Source organism: Heliangelus exortis, chromosome 7 (genome assembly GCF_036169615.1).
Source record: "Heliangelus exortis chromosome 7, bHelExo1.hap1, whole genome shotgun sequence".
NCBI classification, from domain to species: domain Eukaryota; kingdom Metazoa; phylum Chordata; class Aves; order Apodiformes; family Trochilidae; genus Heliangelus; species Heliangelus exortis.
The window spans coordinates 34,686,565-34,701,112 of record NC_092428.1 but is presented as its reverse complement, the minus strand read 5'-3'; the positions used below and the strand labels follow the sequence as shown (position 1 = coordinate 34,701,112).

The 14,548-nt window shown below is 42.9% G+C and overlaps 1 protein-coding gene across 3 annotated transcripts in view; it reads right to left on the bottom strand.

Annotated features, from left to right (window-relative positions):
• Positions 1-14,548, bottom strand: part of INPP5A (inositol polyphosphate-5-phosphatase A) — a 157,875-nt gene that overhangs the window by 121,472 nt on the left and 21,855 nt on the right. The gene's annotated exons all lie outside the window — the stretch shown is intronic.

The window sequence follows — 14,548 nt, the reverse complement described above, 5'->3', positions numbered from 1 at the left end:
CAGACTTGATATGTATTGAAATACGTGCTTTTAAAAGTACAGATTCATTGGCTGGACATCAAAAACTTGGCATGAACTGCCAATACCCAGCTCTCACAAGTGTTACATCGGTTTACATGATGAATTGGCTCAGAGATGACTGTGCTTCAGCACACCAGAGCTCCTCTCAAGGATAAACTAGGAGAAGCATTACAAGATTACTACAGCAGTTAGAAAAACTGAAGAAGCAAATATAAGGTAAGTGCAAAGTTCTGCCTTTTCAGAAACATGGCCCCCACCCCCACCTTGATTAGGGAGGGAGGTAACTAATTTTCACACAATAAATATACAGCTCTAAGAGAAACAATTTTTTAGTTTTATCTTCAACAACACAACTTCTGGATAATTTTTACACCATAGCAAGGAACAAAAACCCAAATCAGACTTCTCTCTCCCAGAAACAGCAGGAATGTACAGTATCTGTGGGAGGAAAGCAGAACATATCGAGCTGAAAACCAGAGAGATGCCTGAACATCCTCCCCTCAGTAATGACACCATCTCCCTGGAGGCAAATACTCAGTCATGAAGTGTCTATTCTGCTCTATTGTCCATCAAGTGTTTTAAATACTTGACACAAACTTAATCTTACTAATTTATAGTGACTGCTTGCTGTGTGAAGATTTGCCCCCAAGTGGCTGTAATGATTTGTGTGCAGTCCAATATTAGAATATTTTATTTTCTTGTCTACAAGTCTCTGAAGGTCATCCAGTTCTGTAAGCCTAGAAACTACAAAAGTTTTTTGAAAAATGAGGGAAGAAAGTGCCAGATTTTTCCCTTGCTATCACTCATCTCCCTTTTGTTGATACCTTAGTTCTTGACAGCTAAGGAATTCAGAAATAATTGGTCAAGAAGGTGAAATTGTCACTCCTTAGGAACAATTATTTTTCCTCAGTATTTCCTTTGGCAGTTACTGCTTGTGGTATGGGAGCACAGGGCTGGCCACAAACAGGAGCAAAGGTCCCTCATTCTGTGCCTGAAGCCAACTGGGGTGAATCTTGGCCCAAGCTCAGGGACACCTTAGTAAACACCCAGCACAAAACATCCATGTCTCCAAGCCATGCCCTTCCCCACAGCAGGACAGCCTAACTCAAAGCCAGAATAAGGAAGCTGCAGACACAAATAAAAACTGAAGGCAGACAGGCTGGCAATAAAACAGCCCTTCTAAAAAAAAACCACAATCTCATTAACTGTTGATTCAGCAACTTAACTCTTTTCCTATTCATCCTGAACTTAATGAGACAACCCACTGAGTAACAGTACAGATTGATGGTTGCACAAAAGCAGCAACAAATAAACCAGGAGCTGCTGGGATTTCAAGCTGCCTTCTAACCAGAAGAGATGAAGACAGTGCAAGGTTTATTGGGTTTTTAAATTCATTTAAATCAACTACAAAACAGGTACTAACTGGGAACATGCTTTGTATATGATTTGCGTATGATGGAAACCAAAAGGCCAGATTCAAACTATCAAGAAAACAAGATCTTGGGATTGTGACACTTAATATTTTCTGGTTGGTATGAAAAACTAGATAAGCAAGCCAGGGTTAGGCCTTGAGCAGACCTCAGCAGTACTGGGTGTTTATTTTAAAAACACAAAGTGTAGCCTTACTCAGTAGGTAATAGGCAATTTTCATGTTAAAAAACAAACAAACCAGACAGCAGTCCTCACTTATCTCCGTTTTACTTATGCCAGCTGCAAGATGTCCTGGGGACCTCTTACATTTTAAGAAAAATCCAAAGTTGACACAAGACAGACATTTTTGTAAACCCACTAAAGAAAACCAATCCTCAGCTCAGCCTGCATCCACACGCAGGAGCTAAGTGACAGGTGGCACAACACCCCAAAGAATACAACCCTGAATCCAAGGCCACACAGGACTCTGCATCCAGGGCCTCACCTCCTGCTAGACATGGTCTGTGTTATACACAACCCTAAGATTTTTGTTTAGTGTGCTTCGAGCTTTTCAGTTAAACCAGAGTGAAAATGTGTAAAAATAGACAGTGCAGCTATTCATTTTAATTTACTTGAGCTAAAGATCTTTAAGGGAGAAAAATATCATTACCAATCAGGAATATTTAAATCAAGTTACTCATACTTGAGGAATCCCAGGAGAGAAAACAAATACTTTTGGTTTTGAATAAAAATGCCATTGGTAGAAGTTCCCGCATTTGCTACATGACTAAATGAAAACATTTTAAGTTAAACAACCCAGTTGATCAGAGGGAAGTTGATGAGACAGCTTCAGGGCCCTCCAGCTCTGCTCCTACCTCCCATATGCCAGGCAAGATTGGTTTTGAGAAATCAGATCAAATATTGAAAAAACAAATGCCAAACTAAATCCCAAGTAGTGACAGCAGTCCCTCAGCTGAGCAACCTACACAGTTGCACAGTGACCCAAGGCTTACCTGATTCTTCTATGACCCAACGCACCACCCTATGATGCCCAGCTCCCTCTCCCCAGTAAGGCACCCAAAAGGCAATGTCTGCTACAGAAGTAATAATGACTTCCCTCCCAAGAAGGGAAAAGCGGTTGCTGGATTTTGTTTCTTCTTGGTCTTTGAGAGCCTGGGGTTCCCTGGACCCTCCTGTATCTGGAGGCCCCACAGGATGTCACAAGAGAGAAAACCGACAATGCGCTTACTTGTTCCACCTCTGCTACCCAGGCTTGGATGAGATGGGCAATACTAGACAGTTGTCTTCTTTACAGCTTTGAGGTCCTTGGATGACAGGTATTATAAATGAAGAGCAGCACTGTATTGATCCATACCTCCCACTGGAGGTCATGGAAACACATACAGAAAACTCAGAGCTCCCTAGAAAATTTAAGATCTCAAACCTATGCAAAATAAATCTACAGCAGCTACATTTTGAAAGTAGACCAGGAACAAGCTTTGAACACATGCAGGAATCAGCCACAAGCAATAATTAGAATAAAAGTCTCTAATTCCACTCCTGTTCCTATGTTTAGCTATTACAGTATCTACCAACTCACGTATTTGTGAAAAAGCAGGAGCCTGCAAATAGATTCACGTGGTGAAACACTGCTTTGGAGTTTGGGGTGGGGCTTTTTTAGTTGGTTAAAAAGGCTTTCTTTCCTTATTTTAACTGCAATAGGCCCTACCTGGAAGCCAATGGCAAATGTTCTCTATGGAGCTGCCATGAACTTTCACCAGGTACAGCAAGACCCTGGGCTGAGAAAGAAAGGACACCATGCAACCCATGGCTAGGACAGCCTGCACCTGACCCCAGGGCAAAAAAAATTCAACGCAGCTCCCTACCCTGCTGATATAACCCCTCCTGACACCCACTATATTTTATATTTGCAGGCGCAGGCAAGTGTTCAAAGAGAAAAAAGTTAAAACAAATCCATGTCATTAAGTAGAGGTACATATAATTTTAAAAATTCATTTGCCTGCACATCTCTTCCAACTAATGAACAACAGAGCACAGAATCTCAGGGGGGTAAGGCATTTATAAAAATAATTCCAGAACTAAGCCATGAGATGAAGCAAGTCAAGTCCCCAGCAGCTGTAGTCACCACTGCCCTACTCCCCTCTTATGGCACAGCCACATCCTCTCTGGTTTTATCTCTCTGTGGCAAAATTCTGTGACCTAGCCTTCTCCCTCAACCCCTCCATGGTCACCTCCCCATAAATTAAATTATTTTAAGTTTTGAAGTACTGCACATAACAATCAAGTGGAATGATAATTTATCTTCCTTTTTTTTTTTTCTGTATAAAAATAGGCACATTATATTTCATGTCTTCCAGACTCTCTGGCCTTCTTCCCATCCTCTCCCTCTATACTCTGTCCTTCATTAAATTATTTCATTCTTTTTGTAATAACTGAAATGAACCTTTTCCTTGTCCTCTTCATTGCAAAATCCCTTTGTACCCATCTCCTGGCTAACCGATTTATCCCCATTCACTAACCAGAACCCGCTCCATCAGCCTCCATTTTGCGCTCCCCTCCAGACCATCAGTCTTTGCTCTGGATCCTTCTCCCCAGCCCAGCCTCAGCTCAGGCCCTCAGGGCAACAGGCTCCAGTAGCACCAGGAAAGACAGGAGAAAGGTGCAAGAAAAAGGTCTGAGCATCCTTTCATGAGGAGTCCCTCTCCTGAGCACCAAGTTTTTTTGGGGAGTCTGTGCCATCCTCCCATGCCCTCCCTGCTCAAGGCCCTGGGTGCTGTGCCCAGTGCTGGCAGAGCACCCAGCCTACCCAGCACACCTCCATCAAACCTATGTGCCTGCTCTAAACAGAGCCTCCAGGGATGAGCAGATGTGTGCAGGTACCTTCCCACCTGCACTCCAAAGCTGGGAGATCTGCTCTGCTTCGGGTTGTACAGCTCACCAGGCAAACATCCCACACCCCTGGGGAGCAGGGTCCTGGGTTCCTCCTACCATTCCACCTAAGGATACACATTTTGACTAAAGAGAGACATAAATAGCAACCCTACCCCCTTGGAACAAGCACAGTTTCCTTCTAGACTGCAGAACCACATGGGATCCACGTTAAAATAACAGGACACTCGTACCGCACCCCGCAGCTCCCTTCAATTAAAAGCTGTTTGACCTTTTCCTGGAATTCCAAATCCCACTAAAACTGTCTCTGTTCATGCTGAGTTTCCATTTGAAGTCTATTTATGGTACACTGGTTATTGCACTGGTCAGGCTTACAAGAAAAAGTAGCAAGCCTGAGAACACATGGATACCACATGAGCTGGTAATATCCCGAAAACAAGAGGCTTTTTAAAATGAACGTACGAGTAGGCTCACTTCTCCTCAGTGTTTCCATTTCCTACAGAATTACACCCCACGGCCAAAGGAAAGCTTTAAGCCTGTTGCAAAAATATATTCAGACAGGGAAGAAATATTTTCTTTTTCCTTTTTTGAAAAGACATTTAGACAGGGTAAGAAGCCTTTCATACAAAAGGAATAAAAAAAAAAATAAAAAAAAAAAAAGGAGAGAACTAAATGAAACCAAATTAACAGCCTGGAAAATGTCCTTTGAGTTTCATTCAGAGGGAAATGGAAGAAGAATTATAGAAAGTAGGTTCTATTTTGTGAAGCTTATTTTTAGATAAGAATAGGCTCATTTTTTAAGCTAAAAGAAAAAAAAAATTTACTTGCTTTGTGAAAACTCAACTGAGCTCCAAAACGAAGGTGAAGGAGAACAGCCTGGATGGACTTTGCACACTGACTTGAACAAAACGTACAACCAAGCCAAATTTCTAAATGCCCAACTTTAACAGTGCTGAGATCACTAGGAGGACTGAGGGAATCCCGAGAACCCCAAGGTCCTGCGGAGGGGCTAGCCAAAGCCTCCAGAGGCAGACACCAGGAGAGGGTGTCCTGGCAGTGCCAGGAGATGAGCAACAGGTCCTCACAGGCAGGGCAGGACAGCAGGGAACAACTTGAGCAAACTGCACATTGAACAGCATTGGGAACTTCCTTTCCTGTCCCAAAGAGCAGCTCTGTCTCAGGTTTTCAACTGGGATATTCAGGAGCCCCTCATAAACTCTGTGAGCATAAGGGAACAAAATGTACAACAAATAATACAATTCAAAGAAAAGGAATAAAAACCAAAACAAATGCAAACCACTCATTATCAATGGAAAAAATAAAGTCTACATGACAATCTTGAACTGGTCAGCTAATTCGGCATGAACAATCCCTGCCTTTAATAAAGGATGATTCAAGAACAGTGACTAAAAGCAATCTATCTTTCATATGAACAACTAAATCTCAGGAAAAAGTTTATGAATCACATACAATGCATAAGTTTGTGACACAACATTTGTAATTCCCAAGCACAAAGAGGAAAACTGCCCTCCACGTACACTGCAGCAACACAGACTCAGAGGAAACACCAAGGACTGCACAGGACAGGTCAGCATGACACCAGAGCTGCCCTCCTGCAAGGTCTGCTCCTCACTCAGCTTGTGGATGACCCTCAGTGCCAGCCACGCTCTTTAAAACAAAAATCAGAGGAGCCCACGACCACTACATATTCTTACTTAGCAAGACTCCGGTTCAGCAACTCCTGTCAAACATGTTCACACCCATCTCTGCTGACAGCAGAACATGTCTGAGCTAAAACATGGACTGGAGAGTTCTGCAGAGAGGGGAGTGCTGGGGCAGACAGCCCAGGGGTGCCCTGGGAGGTTTGGGTGGCCCAGAGGTGCTGGCATGGCCACCACTGCTGCCTGCCCAGGGCCAGAGCCCTCGGGGACAGCAGCCATGGGCAGTGCTGGCTCTGGCAAACAGATGGCACCTGAAACTACTGGGAGGAGAGTTCCCTCCGTGGGACCCACACTGCTGATGCTTCCTGATGGGCTCCCACAGCCACCCCAAGGCTGTGCCTGCTCAGCACCTGGAAAACATTCCCAGTCACTGAGAAGGAGTAAGTGACAATGCATAACCATGCTCCCAAACACCCAAATGCTCCTCTGGCCCTTCATTATTTCTCTATGCCTCAAATGACAAAGACTGTTCACTAGCCAACTCACAGCTTAATTGTTGATATTATTCCATTTTTTAAATTTAATCAATTGCTTAATAACCTGTAAACTAACAGAGTATCAATTAATAGGCAATGGTAATACCAGAGCCACTAATCATGGGTTGTAAACAAAAGAAAAAAAACAGGACAATACCCAAAGATTTTCCCTTCTCCTTTGTAATTCCAAACTATTCGTATGTACATATGAATATATATGAATGCAAACCTAGTAACACAGCAGACTTAGGAAAGGTGCATGTAAATGTGCACACATACACACAAAGCTACTCCAAACAGAGCACTAATATCTGTCCTAAGTGTAGTTTCCTTAGTCAAACCAGTGTCAAGGAACAAGATGAAAACCCTCAACACCAATGAAGCTCAGCTTTCAATTAGAACTCACATAAAATGCATATTTTTTCTTCACTCGTTTTAGGAGAGTTAAGTAGAAGGTAATTTTCTTAAGGACTGTACTACAGCGAGACAGAGCAACAAGACCTTCAGACTTGCAGAACTGTCAGAGCAGAAAATAATGTAATACACCTGATGGGACCAGGTTTACACAGGTCTAACACACATCCAGACAGATCCCTGACAGAAATGAAGCTGAGGCATTTTAGACCCCCCCGTGCTGGGAAGGCACACAGCAGAGGGTTGGCATTTGCTGCCCATGCCTGCACAGCCAGCAGCACAGTGTGGAGCGATGGGTACAGCCTGAGCACACAGGGACAGGAGACACAGGACAGCCCACAGCCTTCGAGGGCTGATCCCCATCTGCATCCCACAGAGACACACCCAGCCAGATGTACAAGCACAGCACAACATCCACTGAATAATGACTTACAAGGACTGGAATAAATAAAAAAACCCAACATGAATCTTAAGTAAACTATCCTGACCCTACTGAACTCCCCATGTATTTCAAATGTAACTTCTATTACCAACATCTTACTGAAAGATTAAAGGCTCCTGGATATTTAAATAACCAGAGTATTAAGAGTATTAAAAACAAGAGTTAATCCAACAGTATTTACAATATCACAGAAGCTGTAATTGTTAGCAAATAGCACCAATTAACCACATTACTATACTGCAGTTTTCCACTACTTCCTATCCCAGTTTTAGAATGGCAGTGGGAAATAGGGCAGTATACTGTGAGTGTAACTAAAATTAATCTATTCTTGCACATGGATAGATAGAAGAACTCTGGCAACATTCACAATCACAAACACAACCACGATCGATCTTGCTTATTTGTACGGTTTCTTCCTTTGTTTTATATTAGAACTTTAAAAACTCCCCCCCCCCCCAGTTGAATATGAGGATAACTACTTGTTTTTGTAGTGTACATGTACAAAAACATTTGTTTTTAGGATCCAGTTTCAGAAGTAAATTTACAACATACATGTGCCAATCTTCCCAAATCCCGCATATAAAAAAAACACCTCATTGCCAAGACAATGAGCTTTGAAAAATGACCAATAAAAAACCTCACCTCACTCACTGACAACAAAGCCAGAAAGTTATTTTTGTTAATCCCTGTTTTTGAGTCTTCTCTGCAAAGCCTTGCTTGTGCTTCAGGTGTTTCATAGCACAACCTATAGGAGAGCAACACTGTCCTGACTTGTATCTTTCAGCCACATTAGGAGGTGGGCACAGACCCACCACATGAAGCAGCATGATCCAGCAGCAGTTCATGGGTTATCACCTTGGGGATGCTTGATCTGCCCACTGCAAGTAACATCTAACAACCTCTGAGGAGTTCAGCAAGCAGAACATCTTCCTAGCAAGCACGGTAAGCAGGAGAACTTATATGTAAACCAGATGAAAGGATAAACAAATTCATGTCAGTCATCATCAAGAGCCTGATGAAGAACTTTGCTCTCCAAGCCAAGTCAGTGAGATGCATTAAGAGCTGCCCACCTGCCCTTTTTGTGTGTCCAAGTTATGAGAGGGACATAGCTAAAAACTCCAGAAATTTTCTGTCACAGAGCTCTGATGAGGCAACAGAGAGACAACAGTGAATGAAGCCACGAGAGCCGATTATCAAAACAGTTCTTCCTGGAGGCTAGATTTTATGGAAGCCTAAAAGCATCCTACATATCTTATTAATCCTGTTAGCTGTGACTGTGGCACATCTCTTCACAGATGTACTGTGCGGGTAGCTTGAAGCAGCAATGCCACAGACCCCCAGTGCCTTCTAGGCAAGAAATAAATGCACTGGAGAGAGCATCGTAGGTTGGCTGCTCCAGTGTATAGGAGTGGCATGTGCCCTACACCCTACACCTATGGCTTTGTGACACACCTGCTGAGCCCCACAGCTGAGTAGGGGTAAGTAACTGGAGAGCAGGCAGCCAGTATTGTCTTGAATTAATAAGGTAGAATGTGTTCTGTGGAGAAAGAAAATAAATGTAATATATAAACATTCACTTTTGTAGACAGGAATTTCCATGAACTAAGGCTCAAGAACTAAAGTTCAAGAGCTCTATGCACTACTGTACAGAAGCATGTATTAGTTACTTTAAGCAGTAAATGCTCTTTCCTCGAGAAGATATCCACATTTATGAATTAAACATCTTCTGATGGGGCTCTGCTGTGCTTTCCCTGAGGCCTTCCCAGAATTGCTGCAGAATCAGTTCCAGGACTAACACACCAGCAACGTACAAGTTGTCAGTGACGTAGCTCCAACAGACCCTATTAAATCAGAAGACAGATCTTCCATGCCAAAACACCATAGTCCTAAGAGTGGCTGTCAATTTACTGCCAAGTGAAGCATGGGGGTGCCAAAATGCAGTTCATCACACTAACCAAGAAATATGTAGTGATCTAACATAGGTATTTAATAGAAGGGGAGACCATGTTAAAGTTGTTTACATCTTTTTTCAGAAATAAAGCACCAAGGGAGATCCTTGGAAATTCATTTCAATCTGGTCTAGAGAGTGGGTTTTCAGTATTTTTTTTTTCTCCTCACTGCTGGCATGTGTTTTTATAGTAAAGATAAAACAAAAAAGTTCTAAATTCTCTATTTTGTTATACTCTGCTAATTCACATGAGGTTACTAGAGTGTCCAAAAGGTAGCACTTATGGTAATATTGGATTTTACATAAGCATTTAACAGAAATGAGCACATAACAGACAATAGCTTAGAGTTCATGTAAAAGGACACCTGTTCATTACTGCATGAAAACAGGGCAGGTACAACCCTCAGAAAACAAACCTCATACCCATGTCTAGATGTAATGGTAAGGGCCAACTACAAGTTTTCAATTCCCAAATCATACAGATATTTTTCCCATTCGCACACTTTTGCTCTTAGGAAGAGGCAAAGTGAAGTTTACTGCTGTCACAGAGGTAAAATCCTTTTTTTCCCCCCTTCCTTTCTGAACTGTGGCCCCCACAGAAGCTAAATTGGGAAGGTGGCCACTGACTGTGCGACCAGGCAGAGGGGCGACAGCCACCACACTGCCTATCCCACCAGTACCTCTCCCCAGGGAACCCCTGTGAGGGTGCCCATTGCCTCCTGCCCTCTCACCAGCCCTTGGCTCACACTGGTCTGCTGTCTGGAAAGGGATTAGGGGATTCTGACCAAAAAAACCCCAAAAAACAAAAAACAAACTCTTTTCTTCAGAAAGGAGAGCTTACATTTGCTTTGAAGGAGAAAAAAACAACCGATGATGCTCTCATCTAGATAGCTTTAAAGAAACACATCAGTCTCCGTGCACTGTTAGTGTAAGCACCATCAAGAATGTTCACTTGCACAGGGACTTTAAAGAATAATAAGGTAATAAGCAAAAGGGAAGAAATTAATTAAAAAGCTGACTATTTCATACCAAAATGGTCTCTTACCTGATCGATTGTACATCAGGGGGTGATGAGGAGCAGGCTAAGGAGGCAGGTCAAGCAGCCTGGGTCAGTGTCTTACCATCCTCAGTGCCAAAATGTCTCATAATCTAGTCTAAATACCACAGTACTATGTTTCTTTCTGCTTATAAAGACATGGTTTCAATTTACTGAGACAGGACAAAACATTAATCAGGACAGCGGGAACATTTTGTACAGAAACACATTATGGGGATATTCCATTTTTTAAACATGCTCCCCAAATCAGGCAGTGATGCAAGAGGAGGCAGCTGGAAACACCTCCTTCAAACAAGAAGGAGTAGTGATGAACACGGATCATCTCGGGGGCACAAGGAAAGGGGAGAGCACAGAGGAACAGACCACACTGTGCATCCCACCAGGGCTTCAATCAGGCAGATGTGTATGCTTCTGCCATCGCCTGGCATTTAATTAGCTCACAAGTGGAGCAACAGATGCCCTGTTATGTACTGAAGAGCTTGCACTTGTTTGTTTCTGCAGAGCCTTTAAAGGAGCCACAGGCATTGAGAAAACCCCAGGTAAAATCAGATGTAGTTGGTGTAGCAGCTGCTCTGGTGTTACAGCATGCAGAGAAATGTACAGCAAGGCACCTCAAGCGCACACTTCCAACTTTGGAACTGGAGGCAGAGCCACCCAAGAGACATGTGCTCCCTGGGACCCCCAGAAAGGAGACACTTTTTAAGGAAACAAGAATAGGGTTTTTTTTTTCTTCACCATACAAGTCAAGACTTGACCACCACCAGGTGCCAGCCATAGCCTCTGTTAATGGCTTCACCTCTCAGTGACCTCCTCCAGCCCCTCTCCCAGCATGGGCACGGTGGCAGCCAGGGCTCATCATGGCCCTGCAGGTCCCATCACCCTCGCACACACCAGGACAGACCCAGCTTTTCCTGGATGCTATCCTCAGAGCCAGGCTACTTTTAGAGCCGGTAATAAGAGTGAGCAGAACAGATCACATTCCCCAGGGAACACATCTGCTGCTCTCAGACCTCATCCTACCCGACACTGCTGTTCTGTGCTGAAAAAGCTACATTTTTTCCTCCTTGGCAGAGGGACTCCACGGCATTTTCCCCACGTTACATGGCACAAAGCTGCACCGGGGCACACCAGAGCTGCTGCCCCTCTGCAAAACCATCAAAGTTACCTTGTGTGCTCAAAAACGTAGCTTTGAAATGGGCTAGTTCCCGACCTTCTAAAAGGCAGCTCAACTGCAGCAAACATGCCCAGAAGTAGAAAGCAGGAGAAGAAAAAAAGGGGAGAAAAAAGTCTCTGTTGGTTCAAATCACCCAAGTTTGTCATTGAGCCTTTTCTGCCATTAAGTTCAAAGTAGATGTCAGCTCCCCTGCGGGGCAGTTTCCACAGGAAATCCTGCACTGCCTTCATGCTTATCCCTAAAGAGAGGCATTTCCTTTTGCTTGAAAGGCAACTGCCTGGAGTCCTGTGCCACAGTGAATACTTGGTGACACTAAATATAGATCCTCAAGGAAGGAAACATCAAGCAGACAACAAAAGCAAAGGAGGTTATCATGTGCTGTGTCAGATGGTGCAGGCTCTGCAAATATGCCTGGCTACACATGCTCTGCCAGCACAAAACTGCAGCCAGCCAACAGCAGAGGTAAGAACTGAGCCTGAGTAACATCAACCGTTGCTCACATGAAATTCTAAAAAATCCTAAAACAACAAAACCACACACAGGTCAGAAATATACCCTATTCGAACCTCACATAGTTATCTGACTGTTCCTCTTGATGTCAATGGGTATATACTCAAAGGCTGTTCTTCCACCACCAGAGGAAGAACACCAAAGCTTTCATCACTCTCAGGAGAGTATACAGTCTCAGCACCACCTGAATAAAGGTTTAATTTTAATATTAACAACCACTTTTTCAAAGTAAATTATTGAGCTGACTATGCACATGCAGGTGTGCACAGATTAATCCGTGAATTATGTTATTTTTAAACAATCATGACCAGAGGGTAGTGGCAGAAAATATAACAAATATCTACAGTGTTTGTGAAAAACTTCTAGTTGGAGACAGAATACCAAAAAACAAATTGGTGTTTAAAAGGAAAAACAGTCAAAGCAAGCTTCACCAGATCTGCTGCACTCCCACAGCATTCCATCTTAATTTCCTGCACAATTTCCCATTCTTTAGGCAAGAAACATTTCATCTAAAACCCACCCAAACCAATGATAAGTTATTCATATAGGGTAATAATGTATTGGAAGATGCAATTTTCAATATAACTGTGCAGAACAAAAGCAGAAGTTGAGCTAAAGCGTCCTCACTTCTGTAGTTGACCTCACATTCATGCTTTGCAGAATTAGGACCCAAGTTACCTTTTCTGCAGGTTTTTGCTATGCAACAGGGAAAGATCAAATCACATTAGCCAGCAAGCAAACTACAGAAATTTAAACATGTTATTAGACTACACCTGCTGAAGGGAGCTGACTACCTTCAAAGCAGCACTTTGTGCAAGGAACTAAGGTTACTGCTGTTCAACTCACACAACATAGTACTGGCAAACAGCTTACAGGCATTTATTAGGAAACAAGTACAATCTGTGTTGTTAGCGCCTACAACTGCATCAATTGTCTCAGCTCTTTTTTTAAAGAAAATTACAAAGGCAAGGTGAATACAGTCATTATTCCTATGGAAAAAGTGACTTCTTGCTGGTGGATAGAGAAAGAAACTTGAAAACATGATGCAAGGGCTCTCTAAAGTACAACTAGAAAGCTTATATGTAACTCCTCCAAATTTCCTGATTTTCAGCATGTTACAGCAGTTATAGCACCAGCTGCAACCAATTGGGCTGGGGGTTGGCAACTTGCCCCCAGCTCCCTGATCCTGTACCACTCATCCCACTACCCCCAGGAAGCTGGCCCTTGACACTCCACAGCAAGGATGGAACACCTAGAACTCCATCCCCAAGAGTGAAAAGAAAACTATTTTCACACTGTGAGCAGTAATTATGCAGGCTGCAGAGCTGTAATGGGCTCTTAGGTGTTCAGGGATATTACTTCTGCAAAATTATTTTTCAAAGTGTCTCTTTTGTAAAGGTGAAAAACTATTTACCATACTTTATAAAAATATCTTTTTGACCAACACTTAATACTAAGTAGCGCTAATTTCATGTAAACTAAACCATACAGGGTAAATCAGGACAGCAAGCTGTGTAAGGAATTATTGCCACGGAAATAATGGCACGTAGGCAAAGAAGCACCACGGTTAGGACAACAAAGAGCTAAGCTACTAAAGCAGAAGGTGAGCAAGTTTTGCTGCCCAATTTTCTGCCTCAAGAAGCCTTCCTTCAGGGTTTCTGTGATCTGCTTCCCATCTGATTCCCACTCCTCCATCCACCTTTACTTTGACTCCATTTCTCAAGTCACATTTCCCAGGTAAGCACTTGGCAGCTTTACCTCCAGTTTTCATCTTCCACCAGGGGCTCTGCTCACCAACACATCTTAGCTCACTCCTTTCATATGACATCCTGAAATACAGTGAGGGGAATGCCAGCCCTGCACCAGTACCCCAGCATCTGGGCACCACATATGAGCACCCCAGGAAGAAAAATGGCCTATACCGCAGTTAATTTTTTTGTATAAATATATATATGTACATGCAGATCTATGTTTAATTATATATTAAATGCTAAAGAGGTAAGATTGCAGGGAGATCAGCAAACTAGAAGTCAGCATGGGAGGCTGCTGTTTTCAGGATACAAGCTGTTCAACCCCAGTCAAATTTTTACAGTGCTCCCTTGAAAGTTTAAAAAATTTTTGTAGGGTTTTTACAAGGAGGTTTCCCTAGAATAAGAGGCACTCTGGGAGAGAGCAAAAACATTATCTCCTAGCAAATCTAGTGAGTGAGCTATCAAGACTGGAAACTTTGGCAAAACAAACCCAAGCAAACAAAAAACAACCAGGAGCCAACCTCCTGCTATTATTTGACAAAAAATTGTCTTATGAAGGCTGCAGAAAGCAAAGGAATTTTAAATTAAGTAACAGGCAGCTTATTCTCAAAATAAGAAAATATAAAATAAGTGAAGAGACAAGACAAGGGGTGAAATGAACTGTGACAGACCAGGGAAATGTGATTTGTGAGAGTGCAGCCGGAGCAGATGCTG